This window comes from Lipophrys pholis, assembly GCF_963383615.2.
Source record: "Lipophrys pholis genome assembly, contig: SCAFFOLD_96, whole genome shotgun sequence".
NCBI lineage: Eukaryota > Metazoa > Chordata > Actinopteri > Blenniiformes > Blenniidae > Lipophrys > Lipophrys pholis.
This window is the reverse complement of record NW_028292212.1, coordinates 58,567-68,327: the sequence shown is the minus strand read 5'-3', so window position 1 is coordinate 68,327 and position 9,761 is coordinate 58,567.

The following is a 9,761-nucleotide window of genomic DNA, read 5'->3' as shown; positions in this document are numbered from 1 at the left end:
TTTGCAATTGGCATGAGACAAGGACGAAACAATCTATTTCCAAGAAGTTGCCTAGTTTGGCTTCGGTCAAATTAGTCATCAGAAAGAGATAGCTCTTCTGTCCTTTAAGGTCACACAGTTTGCGCAGATTTAATGCACACTAACGGTAGGCTGGCTGGCTGCCATTCATGATGATACCAAATACCGTGCTTTGACTGGCTTTGTCAATAAGCGCTATCCTATTTGCTAAAGGACTGGCAATCTCCAAGGGATGCCCCTGAGAGGATAGGGACTAGACTTGAGGGAGTGCCATCTTTACTGCCAGAATAGCAAATTGGGCATGAAAGGATGGGTTGTCTGAGAGAGTGACAAGCTTATGGATGGGGGATTTGGTAGTCCTATAATATCCGTATGCGAAATAGAGCTGCTCATCGTGCTCGTCTATCGGCAAGGTCAAACATTCCACTCCTTCTATCTGTGTGCGATAGTGATAAAAGGGCTGATCCAAAATCACTGCAGTACCTTCTTTCTGCAGTCTAGCAGCTACTTCTTCAAGGTTCATCTTGTGCTCGGGTAGGATGAAGAGGGTTTTGGGGGAATAGGCCTGGAAGCAGGCTGGTCCACAATGGATCAGTTAATCCCACTGCAAATGATCTGCTCCTACAGTGTCTGTGCAGCATTCATTGCGCAGAGGGTCAGAGTTAAGGTATAATCTACAGCAAGGAGCTAGTTGCTAGACAAGAAGAGAAGCAGAGGTTAGCCAGGAGGAAGGGATTTGGAGTACAAGGTTGGTTCCTGGAGTGGACAAGCATTTTGAGCGTGCCTTGATTTGTTGGATGGCCAAGTCCATAATAAGATAATAAGATGCTTTTGATAGTGTAATGAGGGCTGTTCTAACACCCCGTCGGAGTATGAAGATTATTATTCTCAATCACTACTGCCGACAATTAGTAAGTATTCGTCCTCTCCAACTAGGATACAGTCATCGTCCAAAACTTATTGCCCACCACTCATCTACTCCTCCCTATGTGCTCATACACAACCTCTCGTTGATAAACTTCTGCATACAGTTAATAAAAAGAGAGAGGAGTGATGATGGACGATTCTAGGTGATGTTCGGGATAGAAATAAAGATGGAGAGTAGTAAAGTGAAGGTTATCTGTGAGTTGACAATGCTTGTTCCTTATTTTCATGGCAGGAGCAAACAAAGACGATTGATATCTATTCATTTATTCTCCTGCTCGCTTTTATAGGCCAGCAATAGTAGCTTCTCTTTATTATTGAATTTTGAATCCTCCCCTAGTTTTATCCGCTTTAATGGGGCGCCTCCTAAAGCTCCGAAAGGCTTACCGAACAGCATGCTTAGTTCCTGCTTGAGGATGGTGGCCATGAGCAAGGACATGCGGTAGGTGCACCCTGCTGCAATTACCATCCCCATAGAGGTGAAGACATTCCAGGAAATTGATTTTCGAGAGACAGCCATCTGCCAGATTATATGCAACTTTGTATAAGTTAAACTATCATTTTTTAATCAAATAAACCAGTATTACACTTATTAAAAGCAGGACAAGCACAATCCTTCTCCAGTTTAACTCACTTTCCACCTTCTACTTTGGAACTGCCTTGGGTTTATTTTTATAGGCGTGGTACTCACTACTGAACTGCAAAGGCACCAGATTATTCTCATACTTGCTCGAGGATTTCACTTCGTTTTAGAACTCGTTGAAGAAGTTGTAAAAGAAATTTTTTAGCTCCTTCAAAAAGCGGTTTTCATAGTAGGCAACAAAGCTGCGATTGAGGCTTTTGGTGAAGGAGAAGTGAAGTCGATCGTCCTCCAGCCTGAAATTGATGCTTAGGATGTCTTTAAACTTCTCTTGCAACTTGCCCTTGGTGGTTTCACAATCGATGCTGCTGATGATCTGTCCTCCCTTCTGCTAATGGTCAAAGATGAAATCGACTGCTTAATTGATTGAGTAGTTATAGCTGTCGATTGTCAGTCTGTAGTTATAGATTTGCTGCCGGTCTTTATACTTGAAGCTCAGGTCGTTTATCATCTCCTTCATGAAGTACACATGAAACTCTTAGAGTCTTCGCAGACAACGATGCGGATCCCTTGCCAGTTATGAACTCACTCCCACCTAGTATGATGTGTCTTCTTCAATCATCGAATCCCGCTTCTCATCCTTTGTTATCAAGGAAGCGATCATAGAGAAGTTGGCCTCATGGTTGTCTTCAGGAAGTGGCTTGCCTACGATTGGATTGGGAGGTGCCTCAGCGAGAAGGTTGCTAATGCTAACCAGTCTAAACTAATTCTTGATAAACTCGAAGGCCTTGTCTCTGCGATAGAAAGAGGCGAGCCTGATCATCCCCTTTGCAGTTTCTAAGGACAGTTCTCCCTCAGGCGAGAAATCAGAATCGTTCCGCATAATGCGCTGGATTTCTTGGCGCGGGATTATGATCATGGTTTCTCCAAAAAAAAGGTTGTTAGCGTTGAAGGGAGAGCGGAACATCAGACTGCGAGTGTTGACATGCAGCTTTCCTAGCAGGGAGATGCGATCACTCATGGCGCACTTGTAGCTTTTCAGGTATTTGACTTGAGGCCCCATACAGCCCATGCACATGCTATTCTCCTCTTCATTGAGGACAAGACTCATCGCGAGGTAAATCTACTTGAGGAAGGGCTGATAGTTTTTGGACTCCCGGAACTCGTTGTTCTTAAGGGGTTCATCGAAAAAATGATGGAACAGGATCTTACCAATCTTGGGATCTGCTATCAGCAATTCCCGCATTTCCTTCTAGGGGTCGAAGGCGACATGCTTTTTTCTGCGTTCTATCCCGTTCACCTCTCGTTTCACCTAGGCTTCATAAATCTTTTTGAGTTCTTTCAGCTTCTCACAGAGTGCGTTCAAGTTGAACTCGTCCCGGATCTTGAACTCGTTGAAGATGGAGGTGAACCCATTCTCAGATTTTTTTATGGCTGCCAGCAACTCCACATCCCTCTCACGTTTGTCCTTTCGTGAGGATAAGTACAGATCCCTGCTTCTGCGGCATTCTTGCACTATTCGATGAAGATCCTCCTAAAGGTTTCGCACACTCTTGCCGTAGATTTCCACCACTTTTTCGATGTTGGGCTCCATGTTCTTCATAATATTGCAGAATGCCTAGACCATGCTGTAAGACAGGCGATGAGTGGCCATCATCAGATCGTAGAACTCAAACATTTTCTTCCCGAAATACTTGCGGATGTTCTTCTCAACCTTTTCCACCTTGTTAGTGGCAAAGACTGATTCACGTACCTTCAGCAGCCTGCCCTTCAAATTCTTTCCCTAGGTTCGCAGTCTGCTTAAGAATTCGATGAATGCCTTTTTGCTGTCCAGATTCTTCTTGGTGTACTTCAGCAGCCACTTCATCTCCTTCTCCAGCTCTTCAGGATACTCTAAGTGCTCGGTCCGAACCTGCTCCGAGGAAATTGGCTTTATCTGTCCGGGAGGGTCGAATTCCTGGCTGAGGTGGCCTGATTTAAGTTGAGGCTCAATGGCGATTTTATCATTGTCGAGTATGATATGTCCAAGGTTGATGAACTCCTCATCGACTCGAGCCATGGAACAAACAGCAGTGCGTCGTAGGCTATCGAGGGTGCGAGTGAGCTGCATTTTCTCAGCGTAGAGCTTTCCGGAGTCATGATTAAGCTTGATCTAATGGCTTTCAAGGCCCTTAATTTTGGACTCAATTTCCTTTTTGAAAGTCTTAGTGATGTCAATATTGTAGGCAGTGAGAGGATTCTCTTTCATCCGGTCGAAGTCATCGATCGAATCCTTTAAAGACATGATCAATTTTTGATACTCCTACACATTCTCATGAAACCCACACTCACTCCTCCGGTAGTAACGTACTTACTCACAGAACTATTGGATCTGCTCCTCTAGTTTCCCGCACATCTCCTACCCCTTCAATTCCTGCACGTTGTGCAGCCGTTTGAAGCTCCTCTCATTCAATTATTCAGATTTGCAGGCCACCTTGTTTATGAACTCCAGCAGGTCGATGAATCTGCTCGATTTTGACAGTTGGCTAGTGTTGACCTAGTCAGCAACTTTTCTGTATGAGGCTTGGTAATGAGAGGAATATTAGGCACATGCCTGGTAGTTCTGGAGCATATAGACTTTGAGGGTTTCGACTAGGGAGAGACTCTTCAAAACTCTGCTCCTGACCTTACCAACCAGGTCTTTCTTGATCAGTGGTTCCGGACAGTCAGGCATTCAATAATTAACTAATAATGACTTTCATGATCCATATTGTAAATAATCAATGAAGGCCACAGCTAACAAGATCTTCTGACGGTCCTTGAACTGTGACTTTAGAGGCATCCGCACTGTAAACCGATCTGCTCGCGAACAGCATTCCTCGTACCAACCTTTGTACACGTTCATGATCTATCCGCACTCGTCCCCATCTCGGTCGTAAATGTAGTAGATCCTCCTCTCACACATCTACAGTAGGCCTCCCAAACAGGCGCAGATGAAGCCTGGATTGATGGTCGGAGCTGTTATTGTGAACCTGACCTCTTTATTCTCATCTAAGATTTCAAGCTACATTGCAGAGCAGCATCCACGACAGCCTGGAGCAGGACACCAACAGCACCACAGTGGGTATTCAATCTTCCCTAGCCTTATCTCTTTGCTGAGTCCCCGAACATCCATCGTTGGCTTGAACAGGCTCATGGCTGAAAACAGGGGACAGCACATGTAGCAGGGCGGTCTACATTGAGAAGTGCCCACAGCCACACGATCTGAGTGGTCATCTCTCAGTTCCAAGTAGATGGGTCTCAGGCAGCAGTAGCACTTCATGTCACACTCATCGACGAAAAGCTCGACAATCCTGCAGATTTCTCGATCAGGAGTGGACAAGTCCTTGGAGTGGTGGACGATGTAGAGGTTAGGCTATTCACAGCACGGGAAGCACTCTCCACAAGAAGAGGCAGAGTCGATAAGGAAGTTCTGAGTTTGCATGAGGTCTCGCTCCAGGTCTGTCTCGTAGCTGACTGCTTTTGCTCTGAGTGTTTTTTTCATGTAAAGAGTATCATTCATCGACCTTGACCAGTTCTTCGATAGGGTCCCTGCAGATTGGACAGGCATTGGTGCTCTTCAAAAGTTCTTACTTGCAGCCCCCGCACAAACACAGGTGGTGGCAAGGCATTATCATCACTGTGCTTTCATCGCACAGACACACCACGCATGTCCCCTTGTTGAAAATCTTGCCCAGATGCTCGCCCCTCCCATCCACTTCAATCTTGAACCTCTCGAACTCAATCTTCTCTTAGAACTTGCGCACGACTGCGTAGTACAGCATGCTGCAGGACCCTTTGAACTTTATGATCAAGGGCCCTGTTCTCTGGATAGCCATGAGAAAGGAGCATGAACTGCCTGGCTGCACATCCAGCTGGTGGCTCCATTCTGAATATATCCGAATTGTTACTCCACTCTAGTTCACTTCTTCCTTGGGGTTGAGGTGCACACTCAGCTGACAGGCCTATTCTGCCTCGTACTTAAAACTGTATGCTCCCTTAGCATCCACCATCAAGGGGCCAACGATTTTGAAGGGGACGTGGAATTTGACAGCCTGGCCAGTTTTGTGTGAGGTTTTGGACTAGTAGTAAGAATTGTACATAGCCTAATCTTCGAACCTGGAGCGAGTGTTGATAGAGACATTAGAGTAGACCTTGGAGCTATCCATCTTCCTGTAGTAAGCTTACCAGTCAAGGGGCAGGTCGGCAGTAGTCTGTGATCCCATTAATAAATGACCGAAAACAAAACGTAGGTATTTGCAGAGGCAGTCAGGAGCACCAGTAAAGAGAGCTTCGAAATGGCTAGGCAGAGAGTGGACACGCTCAACATGCTAAACAGCTTTTCTCTTACTGCCCTCAGGGACTCGCTCAGCCACCTGGACCGTGCCAACAAGGACATTTCTGAGGTCTATGCAGTGAGTCAAGTGGTGACCAGACAACCTGATGGTGGAGATGTTTGAGGAGGTGAACGATGTGGAGATGGCCGTGGAGGGCATGTGCTCGGTGCTAAGGGGAGCCGAAATGATAATGGAGAAGACATAGACCAAGCTGGACCAGCTCTAGAAGATCAGCAGGTTGTGATTGAATTTTAAATCTGATGAGTCAGAGCGACTGCCTCCTCTTCGTGCATTACTTCCGGGTCTAAAACCTCTACTCCTCAGACATCTTTTCCATCTCCTTCACTGGCCCTGGGTTCATGCCCTATTCCTGCATGGAACCCGCTTAAATCCAGGAAAACACTTTCCTCACCTCCCAGTTCAAATGCCATTCCTGTCACCAGAACATACCATGTCAAGGGGTATGCCGGGCTAGGCTCACCCCTGACTTTAAAAGCATTTTTATCGGTCTGCACAAGCAGAAGGAAGACACTCTCGAGGAATTGGACATGAGCTAAGTGCGAGTGCAAAAGACTCTCCTCGACCAGTACTCGACAGCGCTGGGTGGCTACCTGATGAATGGGAAGGTCTGCTTTTCACTGTGGAGATTCCCTCTGCTCATCCTCAACCAGTCGGCATATTCATCCCCTCTTAAAATAGTGCAGGAGTAGACACTGCTTAACTCGCAGATAAAGGAGAAGGCAGATTAGATGGGACTGTCTCTCAGCCTGGTCGAGTATGAAAAGCTGCCACCTTTCGAATAGGCAACCAGCATGTTGAACGAACTGGCCCGACTCTCTTTCATTCGAGGAGATGAACTCCTGAAGCAGGTATTCTATGACCCAAAGGGGTATGATACGAGGGCCAGCAAGATGTTTGAAAGAGTCAAGTAAAGGAGACTCTCTTAAAAGTGCCAGCGAAGGGAGAAAAGCCTTGGCTTGACAGCTCACCAGGAGTAGGCGAGGAAGATGGGAAAGAAGAGCGATCCACCTTTTCTTCAGCTGTAGAACTTGCGAATCACCAAGAAGGAAGTGCCTCACATCTACGTGCTGGTGCATGGCTTCCAGGGCTCTTCTCGAGATATGCGTCTCATAAAGGAGCACCTGGAAAACACCAGTTCTGGCAGCCTTATCTACTGTTCGAAGGACAACTAACAACTCACCACCGACTCGATTGCAGACTGTGGAGAGCGTTTGAGCTATGAAATTATCAGGCTCTCCAAAGGCCGGGGCTTGGAGAGTATGCCCATCGTGCTGGTCGGATTTAGCATGGGAGGACTCATCATCAGAGCTGCTCTTCCAAGACTGGCCATGTTAAAAGACAGGCTGGTCGGACTGGTAACGATCGCCACCCCGCACCTGGGGTACTTGGTCGGAGCAGGTACTCTGACCAGCTTAGGCCTGTGGTACTTGAAGAAGGATGCAGTCAGTCTGCAGGAAATTTCATTCAGTGACAAGAAGGAATTGAAAGACTGCTTGGTCTACAAACTGGCCTTTTAGGAAGGCATGTAGTGGTTCAAGTGGGTGGTGCTCATGAGTTCCACACAGGACCAGTATGCACCTTGGCAGTGCCCGCATTCAAATGCCTACCAATCCTTCCAACACTCATAGTAGCAGGGTGGCTGGTAAAATGGTAGCCTCCTTACTGGCCAAGATGGGAGAGCATGTGACTCGGGTGGACGTGAAGTTCGAACTGGCTGATGAGAAGCGGGTGGACGTGGCAATAGGACGTGCTGCCCATATAAGCTTTATGCAAGACGAGAGCCTGTACGAGATGCTGAGGACTTTGGTCCCACATCTGTTTTGACTTGCAGTATGACAATAATGTCTGGTAAATCAGAACGGCTTTGCTGCAGGAAGGAGTACATCTTTGGCGAGGAGGTGCTCGAGAGCGAAGGGTTTGAGCTCGAGTTCAAGGGGTATCAGCTAGAGCACCTCTGTGAGGATAAAATTGCCATCCTCCTTAAATCCATCTGTGCCTTCCTCAACATTGCGGGGGGCGTCATCTTGATCGGCATCAAGGAAGACACAGCTCGAAAGAGGACTGTCATCGGAGTAGGCATGACCGAACTCGAAAAGGTCGTCTTCACTAACTTCGTGTAGCACCTCGCCTCTTTGTTCTACCCAGAAGTGGTCATGGGCAAGCATATCAAAGTGGAGTTCGCCAGGGTGCGAGGATACAACAACCTAGCAGTAATCAGGATCCGTGTGGCTGGAGACCCCAAGATGTTCTACTCGTATAGCCTTGACCAATCAAGCACTGAGGCTCTTTTCTTCATCAGGAACGACAATTAGTGCAAGCAGGTTCGTAGTGTCACAGAAGTGTACAACTCCATCATTGAGAGGAACAGTATCACCCAGCCCTCTTGCTTCCACTAGTGTCCTGCTGTCCAGCCTTTCCGACTGGACTCGGTGCGGGAGGGCATGATTTGCAGGATCGACTTGGAGGGCGCGATTCGGGATTCGTTGAAGTGGAGTGAAAGGGATCGGCCGTAGATAAAAACGTCGGCCATTTATTAGTCCTAGTCGCGGATGAAATTGGAATAGGAGGAGTTGGCAATGAAGGGGCGCAAGGAAGCATAGAGTGGTGACAAAGCGGTTGGGAAACAAGGGTAAGTGAAAGCGGTGGAAGGAATGTAAAAGCAGAAGATACAAGTGGCTTATGGCAATGAGGAGAATAAGCAGACTATCAAGCTCATCACTAACGGCAATGAAGAGAATAAGTAGACTATCAAGCTCATCACTAACGGCAACGAAGAGAACAAGTAGACTATCAAGCTCATCACTAATGGCAATGAAGAGAACAAGTAGACTATCAAGCTCACTTAGAGCCCCAGAAAGTAGGAGAGAGAGAAGCTAATGCTGAAAAAGGGGACCAAGGAGATGGGCAGACCCCTAGGTAGAAAGTAGATAAAAGAAGCTATGCTCGATGGGGTCAAGGGCAGAGGCAAGCTTGTCCTCGAACACTTTGGCTAGGAAGATGGAACAAAACTAGTCTACGCCTTACGAGTCAGTCTGCAGAAATAGTTTGATAATCACATTACATTCGAGTATTCGCAGGCCAGCAGGAGCATTGTGGCCACTTCAACACTGGACAGTCTGCAGTCCTTGAATCGAATAATAAACACTAAGCTAAAGTAAGCCATCAACAAACGAGCAGACCCTTCACCGCACGCTTCATATGATTTTATCATACATGCATGCACATATTGATCATGTTGAATATTACCAGGCCACTCAGGCTCAGCTTTTGCTCCTCTGTAAACACAGTCCCTGCCATTCCAGCCATCTATAAGGCTGTGCTCTCCAGACCTATCCGCCCCAACCACACTCAACTCCTCTGGTACAACAGTCCTTTCCCCGTGCGGGTCAGTCCCTCCTCCCACTCACTCAGAGAAGAAATATCGCCCAACTTGGATCACCCTACCAAAAGAGCCTAGCTCATGTAGCTGGCCTATACTGACTACCCAGAGAGCACAGACACAGTCGCCGCCTGCCTCCAGTAGCAGTACCAGCCATCAAAAAGGCATTACAAGTGTTCTCGAAAAGGCCTGACTACCAGGGCTACAAGCTGCTCAGATAAGTCGGAGTTCACATCAGAAGCTGATGGGGAGTGCTATCCGGGAGGGAATGACAATCAGTACTCGATAGGTGGAGGACTTGGTTCGGAAGGGCGACTAGGATTCGTTTGAGCTGCTGGCCTTCTTTGACAGTAGCAGCAGTATTTCTAAAGAAGTGTTAGAACGCCTCAGAATGCACTACAGCAGACTGCAGCAGCAACACTCTGACAGACTCAACCTACCCCTTCTCTTCGGCCTGTTCAAGGCGCTATCTCATGAAGCCTTC